We start from the raw sequence: 23,030 nt of genomic DNA on the forward strand, positions 1-23,030 counted from the left end.
GTCACATGGCTCCATCTTTATGAGCATATGAATGCTGATTGAAAAAATCTTGGCACTGTGGGGTCAATCATGGGCTCTCACACTGGCAAGGGTTTCTACCACAGTAGGACAAGGCCAGAAAGCCTCACCAGATGTGGCCCCTGGATCTTGCACTTTCCAGCCTCCAGACCCAGGAGCCAAATAAACTCCAACTGTTTATACGTCACCCTTTCTGGGACGTTCTGTTAGGGCAGCCTGGCAAGGACTAGATCCAAGCTCATCCACTAGACCTGGCAGCCTGCAAAGACTGTCCCATATGGTCCTAAGATCCCTGGAGGCTACCAAGAGACAAATCAAACAGGAGCCAAGACACCTCGGTTCTATTCAAGCCATCCTGGCTCTTTTTGGTTTTCATATGAGCTCCCCACCCCAACCCCAAGGAGAGGGGGTGTGGTGTAGAGAATAAGAACATGGGTTCTGAAACCACACTGTGAATTCCATTGTTGCCTTTGCCACTTACTAGCTGAGTGTCCTTAGGCAAGTTACTTCAACTTCAGTAAACTCTGCCTCTTTTCTCCTCTCATAAGTGGATGTGACATTGCCACTTACCCCACTGTGTTTTCATAAGGATTAACTAAGTCAGTAACCTTAAAGCACTCGGAGTAATACACATGTAAGTACCGTATCAGTTGTTGTTATTACTAAAAATTTTGAAAGGATGTTTGAAAAACCTCCTAGCTAAAATGAAATTTGAAAACCATACAGGTTTTGGTATCTGTAGGGACTGGTTTCACAACAATCAAGTATTCGAAAATCCTCAGATACAGGCTAGAGAGAGGTGGCTTAATGGTTAAGGCACTTGCCTGCGAAGCCAAAGGACCCAGGTTCGATTTCCCAGGACCCCCATAAACCAGATGCACAAGGTGGTGCATCTGGAGTTCATTTGCAGTGGCTGAGGGTCCTGGCATGCCCGTTCTCTGTCTCTCTCAAACAAATAAAATAAGTTATTTTTTTTTTTAATTATTGGATGCTTGTCCCTTATATAGGGTACTTTATCTGAAAAACAATTTATGTGCATCCTCCTGTGTACCCCAAATCATTTAGGGTGTGAGTAAATAGAAACAAATTTCTGTACTTATTAAGTGCAGTTATCATTGGGGGGGGGGCGAGTCTCTAGTCCAGAATGACCTCCAATTTGCTATGTAACCAATCTTGAGCTTCAGATCTTGCTGACTTGACCTCACGAGTGCTGTAATTGTAGGCATGAGCCACCATGCTCAGCTCCAGATACAAGTTTTGTGTTTGTGTTTTTTTGAGGTAAGGTCTTGCTTTAGCCCAGGCTGACCTGGAACTCACTATGTAGTCCCAAGTTGGTCTGAAACTCACAACAATGCTCCTACCTCAGCCTCCCAAGTGCTGGGATTAAAGGTGTGCACCACCACACTAGGCCCAGATAATATAATTAATTTTTTCTTCTTCAGTTTTTCGGTTTTTTGAGGTAGGGTCTCACTCTAGCCCTCGCTGACCTGGAATTCACTATGGAGTCTCAGGGTGGCCTTGAACTCAAAGTGACCCTCCTATCTCTGCCTCCCGAGTGCTGGGATTAAAGGTGTGCACCACCACACTAGGCCCAGATAATATAATTAAAATATTTTTTAAAGATTTATTTTTATTATTCATTAGAGACAGAAAGAAAGAAAGGGACAGCGAGAGAGAGAAAGTGAGAATGGACATGACATGGCCTCTAGCCACAGCAAACAAAGTCTAGGTGAATGTGCCACTATGTGCATCTGGCTTACATGGGAACTGGAGAATCGAACTTGGGTTCTTAGGCTATACAGGCAAGCACCTTAACCACTAAGCCCTCTCTCGAGCCCCTAAAAAAATATGTTTGATCCTTGGTTAGCTGAATCCATAGATGCAAAACTCACAGATACGGAGGGCTGATTGTACTTCAGACCAGAGGTCATCAAACTTTCCAGAAAGGGCCAGACTGCAGGCTTCATCGGCCACACAGTCTCTGTGACAACCAGCTCAAAGCCACCGTCGCACATAAAGGACTGCATATGACTGTGTCTCAGCAAAAGGTAACTGTGTGAAGCTGACCCTGGGCTGGATGTGACTGGCGGGCTGCAGTGTGCTAACCCTAGACTAGATGGAATCCCCGACTTTACTGACAAGAAAACAGAATTGGGAAGGTTATTGGGCAAAGTCAAAAGCCAGGCCATGGCTGATCTAGAATGGGGCCTTCTCTCTAAAGTCAGGTGTCTAGGTGGGGAGAGCAACAGCATAGCCAGGCTGACCAGGTGAACACCCCGAGACAAAGGCCACCGAGACTACTGCTTTCAGCAACACCCTGGGCTCCCCGGAAGTGGGATAGATCCAGATCCATCTCCGTGGCCTACAGCCAGTCCCCGGTCTACCTCTCAGAGGGGAGGGGTCTGACTTATGGGAGCTGTAGCAGTTACTGTCTAATTTATGGGACAAAACACCAGGGCAAAAGCAGCTTATGGAAGAAGAGGGTTTATTTTGGCGTACAGGTTCTAGGGGACGTTTCATCGTGGCAGGGAAAGCGTGACAAGCCTTAGGCGGAAGCCACATCTCCACAGCAGCAGGGAGAAAGTACCTAAGTACTGGGCTGCAATACCACAAAGCTTGTCCCCAAAGACATGCCTCCTCCAGCAAGGCGCCACCTCCTAAGGGCCCCGCAACCTTCCCAAATCGCCACCAGCTGAGGACCAAGTAAAGTATCCAAAGCACATGAGCCTATGGGGACATTGCATTCAAACCACCACAGTTGCCTTGCTGGCAAAGGCTCCATCTAGCAAGGGCAGCTACTTACATTTCGTGCCTCAGTGCATTCTAGGAGGCACTGATAAAATGATAAGTGGTCATGCACAAGATAGGATGGGGCCAACTTTTAAATACTGAAGCAAAGCAACTGTTAATATAACCGAGCTAAAACTGAACAAGCCAATCTTGGCATGCATTTCTTCAAAAGATGGCAAGTGAAGGATGAGCAATGTGCCTCCATGGTTAAACCACAGCCTCCATCCCCTCCATTTGAACGTGGCCTCTTCAACACTAGAACGTGGAGATGACACTTAGCTAGTGTCTGGGTCGAGTCATACACCACAGTAACCTTAAGCAGAATTATCCCGTGTTGTGAGGAAGCCACACAGAGAAGAGCCAACCAGCAGTGTGACCCGAAGGCCCTGGGCAAGAGCCGCCCCGGACTGCCGAGCCCCAGCTGGACATGCCAGCCAATGCCACATGTAGCAGATACAAGCTGTGCCCACTGGGCCCTGCCCGCTCTTCAGACTGAGGACAGCCCAAAGGAGTACTGTCTCTTAAGTCACTAAGCTTTGGGGCAATGTGTTCCACAGCAATAGTAATGAGAATGCCAGGAACAAGGCTCTTCCATTCCAATCAATGTAACATTCTCATTAGCAGACATTATCAGACAGTTTGGGGAAAATTATAGGGAGAATGTAGGTCTCAGATTTGATGTTTTTATTTAAAAAAATTTGGGGGGCCCTCGGGGGATAGCTCAGTGGGTAATAGCACTTGTTGCACAAACATGAAAAGATGAATTTGATCCCGAGCACCCATGTAAAAATCCAGGTGTATATGTGCACACCTATAACCCCAGTGGTGAGGGTGGGCAGAGATAGGGGAATCACTGAGGCTCTCTGGTCAGCCAGGCAAACTTAAAAATAGCAAACTCCAGGTTTAGCAAAGGAAGGTTTTAAGGAAATGGTAGAATAGCGTTGAAGGGCACCCAATGTCATCCTCTGGCCTCTGCACTTCTGCTCAGGTGGCACATGAATCTGCACACACATCACGTCACAGCACGTATACTACACACACAGAAGTTCTCTCTTTCTTAGCCAGGCGTGGTGGCGCACGCCTTTAATCCCAGCACTTGGGAGGCAGAGATAGGAGGATCGCCGAGAGTTCAAGGCCACCCTGAGACTACATAGTTAATTTCAGCCCAGCTTGGACCAGAGTGAGACCCTACCTCGACAAAAAAAAAAAAAAAAAAAAAAAAAAGTTCTCTTTTTCTTGAGATAGGGTTTCATGTATCCCAGGTTGGCTTCAAACTCACTGCGTAGCCAAGGATACCCTTGAACTTCTGATCCTGCTGCCTTCCCTTCTGCAGAGGTAGGTGTACACTACCATACCTGCTTTCGGTAGAGCTGGCACCAAAGCCAGGACCTCGTGTACTCTAGCCTGAGCTTCATCCACAGCCCTAAAAACAGACCTTTGAATTTGTATGAGCACATCAACAAATCTGACAATGAGACCCCAGGGTTCCGAGCTACATAAAAGATGACCATTCAGAGTTCTGAGTTCAAATATACATCTTGATTTATAGCTCAGGAAAAAAACGTTCATCACTGTTCACAAGATGGAAGAGGGTGTCAGGGTGACAGGTGGTCACTCCAACATCAACACGTTCTTTTGAAGCATTCAGACAAGAGCAGTAAGCCTTTATCACTACAGTCAGACACCTCTCAAATAAACCCAATGATTAACGCCTGGATAAGGATATTGAGTATTGGCTCTAGAATGGATAGCAGATAGAAAACACACACACACACACACACACACACACACACACACACACACACACACACACATTTTTAGACAGCATCTTGCCACGTACCTCAGGCTGGCTTTAACCCAAGATGCTCCTGCCTCAACCTCCTAAGTGCTGGAATGACAGGCATACGCCCCTGCACCTGGCTCCAAACAAAATGCTTTTCTAGGGAGGCCAGTTGATAAGGTCTTTTAGAAACAAAATGGATACTAAAGGAAAGGGCTTGTTTATCAAGACTGGCCTTGGGTAATGACGACCTTGCCTGAACTCAAATGAGAGTCACATGTATAAAGGTCTACGGTAAATAAATATTCAGGAACTCACATTTGGTACATGGAAAGAGTCACTCACTTTGGACTATAACTGGACATCTCTGACTCCACATTGAGCCAAGTGGCTTAACCCCTACCTAAAGCAGCTGATGCAGCATTTCAACCCATTTGCTTCCTGGCAATTTTCTGTCCTGCCCACAAACCAATTGTGATATTATTAGTGACTCGGCATTGACTTTCTATTACATTCACCTTCCTACTAAGCAGTAATAAAATCATGTATTCTTGGGCTTTTTCCTCTCTTTTTATTTATTTATTAATTTTGTGGCACAGCGTTCAAAATTGAACCCTGGGTCTTGCACACACTAGGCAAGTAAGTACTCTACCACTGAGCTACATCTCAGCCCTTGGCTGTAGCCCAAGCTGGCCTAGGACTTTGTAGTCAAGGCTAGCTTTGAACTTCTGATCTCCCTGTCTCCTCCACCCAAGTGCTGAGATTATAGATCTGTGCCACCCTATCCACCAGAAGTTTCTTTCTTTCTTTTTTTTTTTTTTTTTGCTTTTTACTTATTTATTTACTTCTTGGGTTTTCAAGGTAGGATTTCACTCTAGCTCAGGCTGACCTGGAATTCACTATGATGTAATCTCAGGGAAGCCTCAAACTCATGGTGATCCTCCTACCTCTGCCTCCCCAGTGCTGTGATTAAAGGTGTACCCCACCATGCCTGGCTTCTTTTTTGCTTTTTGATGCATACTTAAACTAATACAAGGCTTAACAGAATAAGGAGTTGGGGAGATGGCTCAGTAGTTAAAGACACTTGTTTGAGAATACATGGCTTTAGCACACACACACACACACACACACACACACACACATACACACACACACATCTTATACATGCACACTAGAGACTTCTCATGCTATAAGAGCATCTTCATTTGAAAAACAGTTCCCTTTATTGCTCAGACAGGGAAGCTGCCTGTGTTTATGACATTTTATGACAAAATACACAACACAAACAATGTAAGGAAGAATGATTTCTTTTGCTAATGACAGGGAGGTCATGGTGGAGCACAGCTCCCCTTCTGGCAGCCAGGTGGCAAAGTGAAGATAGGAAGGAGCCAGGGCAAGCCATGTCCTCCCGAAACACCCCCAGAGACTCCTTTCCTCCAGCCAGGCCCCGTCTTCCATATTCTGCCGCCTCCCAGTGGTCGATGAGCATTCTGAATCCATTCGTGGGCTTAACCATGTGTAAGGACACAGCCCTGGTGATCTAATCAGCTCTGGAATTGGTCCGACAGACACACCCAGATGTGTGCTTCACTAATCACCTGGGCCTATCTCCACCCAGGCATGAGGATAATCTAGATTTCTCATCATATCACCCTGTCCCCCACATCATGGGGCTTCTGCAAACTGAGCCAAAGCAAGGAGACAGAGAGCTTCGCTTCCCAAGGAGAAAAGAGGTGGCACCAGGGACTGAAGAGCTGTGAGAAGGGGGCACAGTCACAAACCCTCAGGCCACAGCCTGTGTGATCCACCCCCAGCTCTCCCAGGCTGGTGAGTCAGCCTTCAAGAACCTCACTGTCCAGCCCGACAGGGTGCTAAGTGCCTAAAACCTTAGCATTCGGGGGCCAAGGCAGAATGTTTGCAAATTGTAGGCCAGCCTGGACTATGTAGTGACACCCGTGTCTTTAAAAACAAAACTTGCCAGGCTCGAGAGATGGCTTAGTGGTTAAGGCACTTGCCTGCAAAAAGACTGAGGACCTAGGTTCAACTCTCCAGAACCCACGTAAGCAAGTCACACATGGTGGTGTATGCATCTGGAGGTCATCTTCAGCAGCAGGAGGCCATGACATGCCTATTCACTCTCTCTCTCTCTCATAAATAAATAGAAATAAAATACTTTAATTTTTTTTTTAATTACTGCTTCTGTATCTAAGCACCTTGGCCCCAGGTCCCTTGACCACTCAAAGAGACCTGGCAAGAGATGGTTTTGGGCTTCCGAACCCAGGACAGCGAAGGAGATCTTTAGCCCAGTTTGTTCTCATAGGAAGTATGAAGGAATGGGGAATCCCTCTGCCTAGGAGCGGTCCCTGAGCACAGAGGATGCAGATGTGGGCCACGTTAATACAAGCAGTGCCCAGATGGAGGGAGGTGGCTGCAGCTTGTTTCCCTGAGCACCGTATCCCTCCTTGGCCCCCACTTCAGAAGGATCATGGTGGAGATGGCCAGAGGAGAGGATGCTGGGAAGGTTCCAGACACCTCTGTCAAGGCAGACAGCCTCAGGGCTCCACAGACTTGATGTTTTGGAAGAAGGGTGGCTTATACTGTTTATACCATTTATCAGAACCCTGGGGCTCTGAGATCCCAGCCAGGGCTAGCAGGAGGCACCCTGGGTCTTTATGTCGTGGGCCACAAGGCAGTATCGCTTCTAGGTACAAGACCATGTCCATCTGTTCCCTGCCAGCTTCCAGACCTAGAATTAGGTCTACTTCCCAGTCCCTTCTATCTCTCAGACCATAAGGGTGGGGGCAGAGACAGGATGGCAGCTCTCAGAGAGCTTTCTGGATTCTTTCCTGAGGCCTTCATGAAACTTCCCAGCAGAACTTAGGGCAGCACTGTTTGGCTTTTTCTTGCCCTGCCTGGATCCCACTTTCACTGAGCACCTGGCCCAGGTCCCTCCTGCCTCTCAATGATGTCATGGCCTACTGCAGTGTATTGGGCATATCTGAATAGGTGGGATGCCTGACTTGGCCTGGGAGATGGTACCATGCTGGGCACAGATGCTGGCCAGGCTCCTTTGGAGACAGGCTACCTGGGAATCTAGAAACATCCACATTCTACAGGGCCAGGAGGGAGCAATCGAAGAACCTGTCCTTGCTTTGCTATTCCATTGGCCGGGTCATCTGGTCTCTCTTCCTAATGTCCCTGCTGGAATTAATGCTTGAACCCCTGGTGGATGCCTAGGCACCACACAAGAACACAGGAGACCTGACTCCCAGTGGCCCCGACACCAAAAAGGAAACACCTTGCAGTAGACACAACCTTCCCAAAGCTTCTTCACCAGAGCCGAAGACCTGAGACCTAGAGCAATGGGGCCGTGTCAGGCTGTCAGGAACTGAGGACTTTGACAGGCACACAATGCTTTTCTTTTCTAGTTCTCAAATCTACCGCAGATCCATTAAGCAGGCTTAGATCTAACCCGGTCAGTAAAATCACGAAGCCCTTCAAGGAGGCACCCAAGCTGGGCTACAGGAGGTTGACAGCCAGGTCCCTTCCTGCTCTGGTGGCCTTGTTCTAAGCATCACTGAGACCTTGCACCACTCTGCTCTCCTGGCCCTTCACAGCTGACCACCTGGACCTAGGAGTGGGAAAGCAGGAGTGCCCAGGCCTCCAAACTGCTCCCCTGGTCAGCCTCCCTCATGAGCTCCTGAGGCTGCAGCAGCTCCAGGTGAGGGAGGGACACACATTGTCAACATCTCTCCAGCACACTTCCCTGCATGCTTGTGGACATGACTTGGCCCACATCTTCCTCATGAGTCTTTGGGGTAGCCTGGCAGAGGGTGACATGACTTTCGAATGCTGAAAGAAACCACTTTTCTTTAAAATTTATTTGCAAGCAGAGAGGAGGAGGAGAGAATGGGTGTACCCGGGCCTCTAGCTGTTGCAAACAAACTCCAGATGCATGTGCCACTTCATGCATCTGGCTTTATGTGGGTGCTGGGAAATTGAACTCATGTCATTAGGTAGGCTCTGCAGGCAAGGGCCATCTGAACCATCTCTCCAGCCCCACTTTCTTTTTAAATTTAATTTAATTATTTGAGAGAAATGCAAAGAGAGAGAGAGAGAGGGAGGGAGGAGGGAATGGGTGTGCCAGGGCCTCTAGTCACTGCAAATGAACTCCAGATGCATGCACCCCCTTGTGCATCTGGCTTATGTGGGTCTTGGAGAGTCGAACTGGGATCCTTTGGCTTTGCAGGCAAATGCCTTAACTGCTAAGCCATCTCTCCAGCCTCCCCACTTTCTTTTTAAAAAGAAACAGTTTTATTATATGTATTTGAGAGATATTTGGGAGAAAGAGCATATGGGCATGCCAGGGCCTCTTGCTGAGCTATCAGGCTTTGCAAGCAAGCACCTTTAACCACTGTGCCATGTCTCCAGCCCAAGAATTCACTTTCTAGGGAAGAAGACACCACCACACCCAGCTGGCCAGCCAGCCAGATCTGGAGCTGCAGTTTCAGGGTTAGCAAATGCCAAAGGTGACATGGGGACTCGTCCTTCTCTGTCAGCCACACTGAGGATAATCCTGAATGATGAAGGGATGGGCACTTGAACTTTAAAGAGGAATGGGCACTTGAGATGTAATGTCATCCAAGTCTTGAGGTGACCCAGAAAAAAAAAAGTTGAATGTGAAGTGACTTGCTCACTCAGGTCACCAAGGGCAGTGACCTCTTCAGAACATCACAAGCGGACCTCAGCATGAGTCAGTCCCTGAGCGTGAGGGTTAAGAGGCAAGGGCAAACCAAAACTGGTTATACCACATCTTAGCTGTGTGACTGGGGAGAAATCCCTGAACATCTCGTCTCGTGCCCTCCTTTACGTGGAGAATAGAGGCTGGGAGAGCTGATTAATACACAACAGAGCCCACAGAGCATTCTTACCCTGTCATCGTCAACATCTGTTTGGTTATTACTGGGTTGTCCAAAGGCTTCTGGACATATGTTCCTTGTCTGTTCCCCGAGTTGACAAACACCCCTGCCTGTATCACCCAGCAACTCTCAGGGCAGAATACAATGGGGAATGTCGCCTGGTCTCCCTGACCACACTGTAGCAGGCTGGTCTCTGGGTACGAACCTACAGGTTTATGGTGTGCACGCTGAGGGGGTGAGGTGCTGAGCTTGAGCCCCACATTCCACGCCTGTGTGCTGGGTACACTGTGAGGCCTAGACAACAGAATGTCACCCTGATGGTCTGGAAGTCATTGCCATGGCGCCCGTAGGACTGGCTTCTTCTGAGGCCTGCAGATGTCTGCCTTGTCACGATGTCCTCACACAGTGTCCCCTCATTCTCTGTGCAGGTCCGTGTCCTAATTTACTTGGGTTCTGTTTTGTCTCGGAGGTCCTTTATTTTGTTTTGCTCTGTTTGAGATAGGCAGGGCCTTGCTTTGTAACCCAGACTGGCCTCAAACATGTGACCCTCCTGCCTTGGCTTCCTGAGGGCTCAGATTATGTTATAGAGGCATGCTTGCACGCCCAGCTCCTGTCTATGCAGATGCCAGTCGTGTTAAGTTAGGGTGTTTCTGTGGAGACCCTGTCTCTTGGCAAGAGCCATGGCCTGAGGCATGGGGTCAGGACTCCAGCACACCTTTCAGGGACAAAATCAACCCAGAGCCACAGGGTTAGTGATGCTCTTAGGGCAGCCAAAGGTAAGGACCCATGGCATTCCTCACCCAGTCACTATGCTGGGCCACCCTGAGCTGGCCTGGGCTCTGGCGTGGAGTTCAAATGAGGCACCAGCATTCTTTCTACAAGTATGTGCTGAAGTGAACAATGCCTCTCTTCAGGCCTGGGGGCCATGGCCAGTGCTGCACCATCCCCATGGGAAAAGCAGGGTTGGTGTAGAGGTGGGAATGCTTTCAAGGTGTCCTTGATCTCTTGATGTAGGCTAAGGAAGGACCCGAGAAAAGAGAAGGGGGTGGTGGGGGGGACTGAGGGAAAGGCTCAGCGTGTCCACAAGCCACACAACCAATCCCTATAGAGGAGGAGGAGGCCCACAGAGCTACCCAAGCAGGTGGAGGTCAGATTTGCCTTTGGCTTGCTATTGGCTCCCAGCCTGGGCCATTCGTATGTCTGTAAGCATATGTGTAAAAGGAACAGTGGTGGGCTGGAGAGATGGCGTAGCGGTTAAGTGCTTGCCTGTGAAGCCTAAGGACCCAGGTTCGAGGCTCGGTTCCCCAGGTCCCACGTTAGCCAGATGCACAAGGGGGCGCACGCGTCTGGAGTTCGTTTGCAGAGGCTGGAAGCCCTGGCGCGCCCATTCTCTCTCTCTCTCGCCCTCTACCTGTCTTTCTCTCTGTGTCTATCACTCTCAAATAAATAAATAAAAATAAAAAGGCTGGGCTGGAGAGATGGCTTAGCGGTTAAGCGCTTGCCTGTGAAGCCTAAGGATCCCGGTTCGAGGCTTGGTTCCCCAGGTCCCACGTTAGCCAGATGCACAAGGGGGCGCACGCATCTGGAGTTTGTTTGCAGAGGCTGGAAGCCCTGGCGCACCCATTCTCTCTCCCTCTCTCTGTCTTTCTCTCTGTGTCTGTCGCTCTCAAATAAATAAATAAATAAAAATTAAAAAAAATTAAAAAAAAAAAAAAGGAACAGTGGTCTGGGGAGGAGAAGGGAATGTCTACCACCATCTTGACTCAGCCTGCATTCATTCCCCTGGGACCAGGGACCCTAACCAGATTGTACCCTCTGCAAGACAGATGTGCCCTAACTCCTCTCCCAGGCTCATGCCCACCCTCAAAGGGGACTACTGTCTTTCATAAAACAGCTAGCACCTCAGACTCTCAGACGTCACCTTCCTGACTGACTTTGGCTACAGTTAGATGAGACCTTGGTGCTTGGCTCAATGGTAATCATGTTATGACCACAAGGGGTAAAACCCAAAAGAGATGATTTGCTGAAAATGGTAGCCTGCAAAGTTAGGAGCAGATCTAGAAATGATCCCTGATCTACTGACCTAAGCAACTCCAGAGCTCCTATCTTTAGACTTCTGGCTATGTGAATTGAAATACTTTGGTCTTAAAACCATGCTTTAGTTCAGTGTTCCTTTGTTTGTTTTGTTTTGTTTTTTCTTGTTTTTTCAAGGTAGGGTCTCACTGTAGCCCAGGCTGACCTGGAATTCACTATGGAGTCTCAGGGTGGCCTCAAACTCTTGGTGATCCTCCTACCTCTGCCTCCTGAGTGCTAGGATCAAAGGCATGCACCACCACACCCAACTCCAGGGTTCTTTTGTTTTTTCCTCTTTATCCAATAACATCCTGCCAACCAGATGGTTGTTCTGTCTCCACACTTCTACCCTCAGTGCCTCAACTGAGATCAAGGTGAGATACAGAAGAACCTTGGGGCTAGAACTGAGCCACTTGTGAATTTCCCTCTAGTCCCTTAAGCAAAATGGGGAAACAATTGCCAGGGTCCCCTGTGCATTGGCCCCTCTCCCACCCCATGTGCACCCTGCATTAGAAATGACTGATGACAGTATCAGGTGTTGCTCCTATGCACACATCCTCCAGGGCCCATATGGTCATACACCCTCATTTCTGTGGGACAGCCCAAGTTCACACCTGTGTCCCGGCATCCCGGCACAATTGTCCCTTTAGACAAAACTTGCCACAGCCATTCTCCCAACCACTCAGCCCCTTTGCCACCGCCTCCTCCACATTTAGCACACCTCCCAGCGTAAGGTTAATCTGTCTTCCCAGCCAGGGTGGAAAGATGGAAGCAGGGACTCTTCTGGGGTCATCAAGGAATCTGGCTACTTCCTAGAGCATGGCCCACGGCAGATGTCAGCTAACCTGAACCACATGCTGACGGGTAAGAGCTTAGGTGAAAAAGATTAAGGCAAACCAATAGCATGTGGGCAGAGGAAGACGTTTGGGAGGGAGAAAGGGGGAAAATGGGCATGCTCACAGCATCCCTGGCCCTCACCACTAACCCTATCCACGTGCAGCCCTGCCAAAAGGGGCAGAGCAGAGCCATCATCTGCTTCCGGGGAGAACCCGGGGTGCTCTATTCAGAAGAGCCAGGTCAACCAGCATGCCCTGGGAAATTACCTGGTGAGCCCCATCCTGTTCAGGGACAGGCCAGGATGTGAATCCCCACAGCAAGCTACTTTCTCAATCCCACGCTTCTAACTCATCTCTCAGCCAATGCCCCCAAAGACCTGTGGGCTCCCAGACAGAGTTGGCATCAAGATATGATGGGATCCTATGTGATGCACCCACCCCCAGGCTCAATGGACACAGTGCCACCGAGGCATGACCACGTCTCTGCACCTGGCCTTCTCCCTCACAGAAGCTACTCTCATTCCATGAGCGTGCCCAGGGAAGGGTCTGCCACATAACACACACCCACTCAACACCAGCTCTGTGCACAGGGCTCGGGAGTTATCAGAGGAAAGTGTGTATGCGCGTGTGCGCACATGCGGTTGCTCCTCTCATGATTATCTGAAGCATGTGGTGCCAAAGCAGCTGAGAGCTTCTATATCATGCCAGGCATGGTGGCCCATGCCTGTCATCCCATGACCCAAGGGAGGAGGATCTCAAGTTCGAGACCAGCTCAGGCTACATAGTGAGTTCATGACTACATAAGGAAACTGCGTCTCAAGAAACAAAGTAATAAAACTAAACAAAATTAAAAACAGATTTTCTGTGTCACAGGCTGCCTGGGTATCCTGTCTGCTCACACAGTCCCTGCCCTCACAACCTCTGTGCTAAGCCAGTTAGGACTGAAATTAGCTGGATTTGCAGTTTTCTCTCCACAAACAAGCCTTCAAGCAGAAACACGGGCAATGAAAGGACTAGAAGCCACGCTTTACTGGGGTGGCCAGCAGAGAATGGTCACTAGGCAGAAACAAGGTGCCCTCACCCTGCTGGAAGCGCAAAGCTGCAGAGGACTTCCCATAGGTGGGCCAAGTGCTGCTCTGGCCTGGATTCCCACACCAGTGGAGGGTCATCAGGTAGTCCTCAGGTATCACCAAAGCTTAGAACTGTAGGAATTGAAGTCTGGGTACAGGGAGGCTTCGTGGGTACGGATCGGGGTTAAGCAGGCAGCGTGAGATAAGGTTCTGGAATTTACAGAAGGAAGGGGCTCATCTCTGAATCTGTTACAGATTCTTCCTTATTTTTTTTTGCATTACTGGAGATAGAACCCAGAGCCTCACATATCTAGGCAAGCACCCCTACCTCTGAGCTATAGCCCCAGCTGGACTGGGCTCATGGGTAGGCCTTTCCTAAAAGCTAAGGTAGGACGTTTCCTTCTCTGTGCTCCGTGTATGTATATATATATGTATGCCTTACCTGTGCAGTCATCTACAAAGACCACTCAAGAGATCCCACCCAGGGCCCTTCTGCCCTCCTCTTCTCCCTCATTCACTCACCTACTTCATCCTGGGCTTGAAGCATCTCTTGGAGGTGGACATTTAAAATATTTTATTATTTATTTATTTATTTGGCAGAGAGAGAGAGAGAAAATGGGTGTACCAGGGCCTTCAGCCACTGCAATCAAACTCCAGCTGCCTGCACCCCCTTGTGCATCTGGCTAACGTGGGTCCTAGGGAATCGAACCTTTGGCTTTGCAGGCAAACACCTTAACTGCTAAGCCATCCCTCCAGCCCGGAGGTGGACATTTAAATCAACATACGATGAAGAGCCCCGGCATCTCCCTGGGCCCTCAAGGCCCCTAGCCCACAGTGGAGAGGACTCTGGCCACAAGACTATGAACTAATTCTTCTTTGGAGATCCCAGGATGAAAGGTGAACATGCAAAGCCATACCAGACCAGAGATTTCTAATTCCCACTCCTGAAAATCAGTGTAGCACCACCATGCTAGCGGGCTGATGTCTAGCCTATGTTTTCTCCAGGCATGCAAACCTCTCTATGCTGGCTGCAGGTAGGGGTCCCCAGTCCCAATCCTGGTCTCCTTCCCAGTTCTGAAAGAGGTGCTGTCACAGCTCGGTACCTAGGGTTCTGAGATAGGCAGTCACCTGCTCCTGAGGGCATCACCCATTCGCCTAACCTGGGGGCTTCCATTGCATTCTGCGAGCCAGGCTGTTGTTAGCAAGGATGTGTCTGCATCTTGTATAGCAGCTCTAGGCACTTTGTAGATGGAAGGTTTCCAGGGGTACTCCGCTGTGGCTCCAAAGGCATCTAAATCAGTGTTGGAGTGCTCCTTTGGACTTGTGCATGGAAGCCTTCCCTGGCTGATCTCTGGCTCCAGACAGCTAACCCAGGCCACATCCCTACAGAGTCCCACCAGGAGACCAAACACCTACTGTGTGCTCTGCATCCAGATGGTCCGAATTGGAAAAGGCTGGGCCTGGACCCCAGCCACAGTCAAATGCAATGACACACGGATGGAGCAGCTCTCTCCCCCCATGCTCTCTCATTGAATTTGCATTCTACTCTTTGACTGCCACCCCCCCCCCAAGCTTTTCAGTGGATTTTTAAGTCCCCAGCTTGCCTCCCCAAGTATACCACCTGGTCCTGGAAGCCGACTCCCTTTCTCAAGGGCCTGAGACTCTGAGGCTCTGCTCTCAGTGCCTGCTAGAAAACGAAAGTGCCTCTCCTTAACTCACTCCAGAGCTGCCAGCCGAAGCCTGCTCTCGCTGTCGCGGGATTCTGCCAGCTGGGCCTCCAGCATGACACAGCATCCCCCGCATGGCGTCCCTGGGGAGCCAGAGGCACTTCGTGACAGAGGATTTTCTGACAATGGGAGGAAGAGGTCTGCTCTTATTGTCTACAGCAGCCCTGTCACGGGGGTCACCCTGGAGGAGTGTCCCCAACTCTCAGCACTGTGGCTCCAGCCCTTACTTCTTCCTGAGGGTGGGGAGGGCCATATGGGCTGTGATTCAATCCAAAGCTTGTGACATTGAACTTGCCACAATTCTCCTTTTCACCCCAAGTCTGGCAGACTTGCTCCAGCAAGCACAAGCTCATGATGGAGTTGCATCCACACAGTGAGCCCAGAAGCCTGAGGACCCCCACACACACACCTAAATCTAAGCAGTCGCCAGAGGCTTAACTCCCCAAATGTGCTCAGCATGGGCTGGTGCACAGCCTGGTTCCTGGGACCTGGAAGGTGGATCCCCGGAAGCGCAGTGGCCGCTTGACTCTGAGTCAACGCTCTCTTTGGATCCATGACTGCACTCCTCTGCTCCATTTCTCACACTACATCTGCAGGCCAAAGCCCAAGGTTTTGGGCTCAGGGTGCTGTCTCGGCCCGGCCACCCTTGCGATGGACCTCACTGCCCACGGTTCCTTCCCACAGCCACGCGGCTCAGGCATTGTTCCTTCTCCCAGACGGCGCTTTTCTTGTTTTCCTGTCTGGCTAGTTCCTTTCTCTCCACTGAGATTCAGTTCCTACTGGATCCTTAAGAAAGCCTTCCCTGATTTCAGGTCCCCTGTATAGTGCTGCTTTAAAGCCCTGGAATGTTCCTCTACGACTATGCTCACCACACAGTAATAATGAATGCTCTCTCTCCCCCCCACCCTCTCTCTCTCTCTCTCTCTCTCTCTCTCTCTCTCTTTCTCTGTCTCGGTAGACAGTGGAACTCTCCTCTACTACCATGCTCACCACATTGTACTAATGAGTCCTCTCTCTCTCTTGGTAGACAGTGGCCACCTTGAGGCAACTGTAGTCCAAGGACCCAGTCCAGACCCAGGTCTAGAAACAGAGCCCAGTAACGATTGAGACGCTCATGCTAAGTGCAGGACCATCAACCCCGCCTCGCTGGCCGGCTCCACCTTGCCCCATGCATTCACAGTTTTCTCTTATCCACGTTTGGGCCACTGCCCAGCTTAAAACCCCTGCACCACACACCCAGACCTAGTCCAAATACATCTTTTCCAGGAAACCATCCCCTAATGGCCCTCCTGTATGTATTGCTGCCATGGAAGCTGCCTCCAAGGGTTAGTGAGCAGCTGGGTCCAGCTCCCAACTGGACATGAGTCCATAGGAAACCTGAGGAAGCTCCGAAGGGTTCCTCCCTCTCCAATCACAAGATCATAGTGACAATATCGGATGGTGAAGCCATCTCAGTGGTGGGCACTGGGTTTGATGTCTGGAGACCACGGAGTCCAGATGCCAGCTATATAACTTATCCAGGCCTTGAACACACCCTTATCCATAGAGACTGTTCCTTCATGTGCAAAATGGGAGTTGTGATGAGAACAGCCTCCCAAGTGGACGTGATAGGTGTCCACATGGGGTGATTTAGTGAGGCACTGTGTAAACTGTGAAGCCAGATGGAACTCGGGGATTCACCTCAAGATCAACCCACTCCCGTCCATTTCCATTGTCCTCTTTCCCACCAGCGTTCTGTCCACTTAAATCAGCTGAAAATCAAATAACATGGATGGGCCTACTTCATGGGAAGATGGAAGGATACAGTAACTTGAATCCCTGAGGAGCCCGTTATAGGCCTAGCAAGCCACACAGCCAGTGAAAGCACTGAAAGGCCCCAAGGCTGCCACTTCCTCCCATTCAGGCCCTTACTCCACTCCTGGATGCCAGGATGAAGTCTTAGGCAGGAAAGGCCACTGTGGAAGGAAAGCAGATAATCTCATCTAAGTAAATCTCGAGGAGTGTGTAGGAAAAAAGTCTGTACTCTTTGGGAAATAAGGATCCACGTTTTAAAGTAAGCATCTGGTATAGAGAAAGACATTGGATGAGACACGAAGATCCAAGATTTCTTGCCCCCACTCTGCCAAGGGCTCATTGTGACCTTGGGCAAGTCATTTCATTTATGGGACCCTGAGGCCTTTGCCTGGAGATTAGATATAGCCCTGCCAAGTTGTGGGTCCCCCACTCTAGGGATGGTTCTTACCCTGTTCGGAACTATAGCTCAGCCTCAGCCACAGGCTAGGCTGCCAGGCAATCAGGCAAGTTCCACAGAAACACCATGAAGTTTAGAGAGTTCTCAGGGACTGGGATTGCCCATTTATCCATACCTCCTCCTGGCTCTCCAAGCACAGAATTCTCTCTCTACCCTAACCACCTACCTGCTGCTTCCTGTTCCATGACTGGTATTGCAAACAATATAGCCTTAAAGGAAGGGCAGTTGAAATGAAACTGGAGGATATCAGGGGCCACAGAAGTAGATTAAAGGGGCCCCATACTAAAACATCTACCCAGACCTTGTAAGACTTGCAGGGCCCGAATATGACCAAGGCCACAGATTCTCACTGAGTCACACACAGCACACCAGGGCCGTGACAGGCAGCTGGGAGAACATCTCCAAGGCTTAAAGGAACCTGTTGGTTGACTTCAGGGTAAGGCTCCATCAGCTGCCTGCTATCCACACAGAAGGCTGCAACTCTGGGACCACCTGGGAGCCTGCAGTCCGGGGTCCTCTCCCATTGCCCCATTTGTATTTACTCTAAGATACCAAGTGGCGTTATGGGACCCGGTAACCAACATATGTGAAACTGATTATGTCCCAGGGTGAGGGCTTTAAAATATTGATGATTTGCTCCCTCCTGAGGCTCTATTATGGCATTGTAACTTAACTGTTCCTGCAGTGGGACCTCTGTGCGCGCCAAACACAATGCATTGTGCAGCCTACACAGATGTGTCATAAGCATTTGGTGGATTGAAACTCACCTATACAGCAAGAACACATTTTTAGACCCTAACATACTGCAAGGATCATGTGCTAAACTTCTTTTGCAGGCACTTCTGGATATAGAAACTTGAAGGTGCTCAGTACATATCTGTGAATGAATTGGTGACTCTTTGATCAGCTGACTAAACTTAAAAACCCTCCAGGCTGTGTCTGAGAATTTTCATACACATGAACTCAGAAACTCACAGGTATATAGGGAGTCTTTGCTATCTTCTGGGCTTGCCAATCCCTGACTGGGGGAAGAAGACAGGGAGAAAAATCTGGGATGGTTTCTCAGGGGGTTACATTTTGAATCTGATGGCTTTGAACCCAGTACCAAAAGATGGGACCTCAGCAGCATGCGGGAGGCTGAGGCAAGATGATTGCCATGAGTTTGAGGCCAGTGTGGCTACACAGTATGTCCCAGGCCAATCTACACAACAATGTGAGGCACTCTCTCAAAAAACTAAATAAGGGCTAACAGAGATAGCTCAGTGCACGCTTGTCACATAAGTGTGAGGACCAGGACTGGAGAGATGGCTTAGTGGTTAAAGCACTTGTCTGCAAAAGATCCAGGTTCGATTTCCAAAGATCCACATAAGCCAGATGCACAAGGTGGCACATGCATCTGGAGTTCATTTATAGGGTCCTGGCATGCCCATTTTCTCTCTCTAAAATAAATAAATTAAAAATTAAAAAAAATATGAGAACCAATGTTCCCCAGCACCCACATAAGTGCTAAGTGGGTGTGGCTGCATGCTTGTAATCCTAGGACTTGAGAGACAGACAGAGGATCCCAGGCAAACGGCTAGCTAGACTGGGTTCAAGCTAGAGATCTTGCCTCAGTAAATAAAGTGGAGAGCAATTGATGAAGACACTAGAGATCAACCTTTGTTCTCCATATGCACTTGCATATAAGTGTGCCCATACACATATGAACCCACAGGCATATCACACACACACACACACACACAACATATAAACAAACCTTGTATTCACTAGCAACTCTACATTCACATTCATAGGGGCACGTTAGTATATTATATACTGGGTGTATGATAGCAGCTATACACTTAGCAACAGCAAATTATTAGATGAGTGATAAAACTTTCGGTCTTTAGTAGTTTTTCTCATTAGGAACTCTTAGCAAATCAAGTGTTTTGACAAATAATTTACTCCTTTCACAGGCTACGTGTTTTCTAAGGTACAAAGATCATACCTTTAGGAAAGCAGTCACTATTTAATTAAAACATGAGTCCTGACTGCTGCTCTCACAACTCATAACCCACAGCCCATGATGAATATCAGCAATCCTACTGAGGAGGGCCCTCAGTGGAATGGGGGCATGGAGGAGGGAAATGATGGCACCAACATATGATATGTCCATACAAAGTTTCTACTTAATTATAATAATTTTTAAAAAGCTATGAGTCCTGAGCACAGTGCCTGTAATTCTGGCATTCAGGAGAAGGGAAGGCCACTGAAAGATCAAGGCCCACTTGGGTTACACTGAAGAGACCCTGTCTCAAACAACAAGCAGCCAAGAGCTGCCAAGAGAAGTCACAGCGCCGGGTGTGAGGGCGTACGCCTTTAATTCTAGCACAGGTAGGAGGATTGCCATGAGTTGGAGGCCACCCTGAGACTACATAGTGAATTCCAGGTCAGCCTGGAGGACTAGAGTGAGACCCTACCTCGAAAAACCAAAAAAGGAAAAAAAAAAAAAGAGAGAGAGAGAGAGAGAGAGACAGACGGACAGACAGAAAAGTCACAGAAGAAAGGAAATAGTTCTTTTGCTACTGAAAGGCCCCAGGCAAGTAAGTCCCATCACTTTCTGGGGCTCAGAGTGCTCTGTGCAATAGGTTTGGTTTTCCCTACCTCTTGGGATCCTGTTAGTAAATGCATTGATCAGTAGTGGGAAAACTGCTCTGTAAAATCACAGAGACATGTGCTATTACTCTAGCAATCTACTCATCACCCATGACACGGTCCCCCAGAACGCATTACAGATTACTGCCTCGGAGCTCTTGATTCAGGACACACAATTCACACAGCTGAGCCTCAGATGCTCAGAGGGAGTTTGCTCAGGGCCGCTCCAGAGAGTCTTGGCCACCTTCTAGTGTCCGCTCAGTGCGTTCTGTTCCTGTATAATTGGGTTGTCTGGAAATCCGGGCATGCTGGGAGCCCAGATTCCAGAGGTTTGGGCCCAGCCCCACGGCTGGCCTGCAGGAACCCCGCCACACAGCTGAGCGCCCCTCCCAGCGCTCAGGGCGGTTCCTTCCTCCCCTCCAGCTCCCGGGCTGTGTCACAGGCGTCCTGGGGAGCTTCCAGCCTCCACCGAGCTAGAAGCTCCCCAGGGCTTCCTCCCAGGCTGCGTGGCCCCCTAATCCCCAGGGCCGTGGAGATGACAGCCCGGCGGGCAGGCGGGGTGGGGGCAGCGGCGTTATGACCGGCTGGGCTGAGGGTAGAAGCAGACTGGGCCCAGGCTGGGGTGGCTGGGCAGGTTTCGGTCCCCGGGGTTCCCAGACTGAATAACTGGGTAGGTCTCAGAGAGCGTGGATTCCTCTCTAGGGTCTGGGGAGACCTCGGCCGGAGCGCGCCGACACGCGCATCACTGGGCGCCGCGGTGCAAGGGTCAGCCAAGCGTGTCGCGGGTGGGAGCGGCGACAAGCAAGCGTGCGCCCGGCCCGCCCGCGGCTCCTCCCCGCCTCGCCAGACCGTCAGCCGGCTCCGGGGGACGTCCGAGACCAGGAGGAAGGGAGGGGCCGGCACCGGGGCTGGTGAGCTCCCGAGACCCGGCCCAGAGCTCCACGAGTCCCTCTCCAAGTAACCCGGGCTCTGACACACGCGTAACACGGAGCCAAACTACTTGAGGCTGGCTAGGCCGAACCCTCGGGGTGGGGGAATCAGGCCCACGCGAGTCCCTACTACGCCACGGTCTGTCCCCATCCCCGCCGGAGCACCGTGTACACACAGCCGGGCGGAGGAGGCGTCGCCTCGCTCCCCGGGGAGGGGACGCACACACTCAGCGCCGTCCCCCATCCCACCCCTCGGCACGCCGCGCCTCCTTGGCTGCACACACGCCCCCCAGCTCTTACCCAGAGAACTCCCCGACAATCTCCGATTGTCTTTTGATGTCAAGAAATCACCGGCTCGGATGCTGGGTCCCGTGGTTGCGCCTCAGCACTAGCACGCGGCCCCTCGGAGCCCCTGGACAGCCGCCGCGGCAGGAACCACCGTTTCTCCCCCACGCCGGTCCCCACCTCCGCGCCGGTCCACTCCACCAGACCCGAGCCTGAGACGATCACCTGCACGTCCCCCCACCCCCACGAGCCCAGCTCGCTGGCCACTCGGGTCACTGTCCATCGAGAGCTGGCTTTACAGGGCCCGTCAACTTGTCTCCCCACACCCGCTGGGCGTTTATCTATTCCCCAGGCCCGATCACCCCGCGGCGACTGGAATAATCATTTTTTAAAAGCCAACAGAATCCCAGTCGTGGGGAACGGTCAAGTCTGCCACCGCAATCGATCCCACCGATCGGGGTTTTCTTCCTCCGCTGCCGTCCGCCGCGCCCTCCGCGGCCCGCGGGCCGGGGCTGGCCGAGGACAGAGGGAGGGGTCTGCAGCCTGTCTAGACGACAGCCATCCACTGACGTCCCCCGAGCCCACGGGGCCGGGCGCGCGCGCACTCACACACACCGCCGCGGCCACACACGCCACCCGTCCCCGCGGCCGGCAGGGAGGGAGGGGCGGCACGGAGACACCCTCCCGGGGTCCCCGAGGGCTCGCCGCCCGCCGCCCGGAGCCGCGGCCACCCCCGGCCGCGCTCCCTGCCTACCTCCGCACGGCGCGCGGTCGGAACAGCTGCAAGTTTGCCCGGTACGAGAGCAACTGCTCGCTGCAGCAAATGCGGGCTCCAAAACAAAAGGGACCGAATCTCACCGCGGCGGCTCGCTGCCTCCCCCCCACCCAGCGCACACACACACACACCACACACACACACACACACACCCGGGTCGGAACCCGGCACATGACAGCGGCTTCACGCCGCGCCGCGCCGCTCCGCAGCCGAGCCCGGCTCCAGCCGCGCGTCCCCAAGAACCCCCTCCTCGGCGCCCGCCGGAGCTCCACAGGGCCACGGCTCTCCCCACCGCGCGGGCCACCCGGCCAGCCCGGGATCTGGACCGACCCTGGGGAGGAGGCGAGATCCTGGACAGCGGTCCCCTCTGGAGAGGGAGGAGGGGGACCGTGGATGGGTGCAGACACCCCGCTCGCCCCGAGGCACAGGGAGGGGGAAAGGGGCGAATTGTTTGGGGCGGTTTTCTGGGATCTATCCATAAACACGTCACTCAGCCCTCCTCCCGGGTCCCCGAATCCACCCGCCAGCCGAGGTGACCAAAAGAGGAGGGCGGACAAGGGATGCTCACCTCGGGGTGGCTCTGGCCTCCGCGCCAAGCCCGCGTCGGGGGTGGGGGGAAGGGGGCAGGGAAGGGGAAGGGAGGGACCAGGCTCCCGGGAGTGGACTCCTGCTTGGAGTTCGGCGCGTCCCAGCTGCGGAGGGGATCCGGCGCCCCAGCGCACCGACCCAGCCGACAGGGGAGGGAGGGAGGGAGGGTAGGGAAAGAGGGAGGGAGGGGCGGGCAGGGGGGAGGGAGTAGAGGAAGGAAAAAAAATGATCTCTGTTCTGACACCGGGAAAGAGACGTCCAGGCCCCGCCTCCCCCTCCGGCCACGTGCATAGACTTGAAAGGAAAGAGGGCGGCGGCAGGCCTGCTGGGTAATGTAGTTCGCCTTTCTTTCCCG

At 51.4% G+C, this 23,030-nt stretch overlaps 1 protein-coding gene across 10 annotated transcripts in view; it reads right to left on the reverse strand.

Moving 5' to 3' along the window:
- Ctif (cap binding complex dependent translation initiation factor) overlaps window positions 1-22,830 on the reverse strand; it is a 312,214-nt gene extending 289,384 nt beyond the window's left edge. For 4 of the 10 annotated variants that reach the window (XM_045142912.1, XM_045142910.1, XM_045142904.1 and 1 more), the window contains exon 1: window positions 22,656-22,830. The gene's annotated coding sequence lies outside the window, so the exon portion shown is untranslated. Of the gene's footprint in view, window positions 1-21,327; window positions 21,390-22,066; window positions 22,163-22,655 lie in introns of those variants that run through there. The other 6 variants (XM_045142911.1, XM_045142909.1, XM_004656800.2 and 3 more) reach the window with 5 other exon arrangements.
- Between the last annotated feature and the right edge of the window lie 200 nt (window positions 22,831-23,030).

Source organism: Jaculus jaculus, chromosome 2 (genome assembly GCF_020740685.1).
Source record: "Jaculus jaculus isolate mJacJac1 chromosome 2, mJacJac1.mat.Y.cur, whole genome shotgun sequence".
In the NCBI taxonomy this organism is placed as follows: Eukaryota; Metazoa; Chordata; class Mammalia; order Rodentia; family Dipodidae; genus Jaculus; species Jaculus jaculus.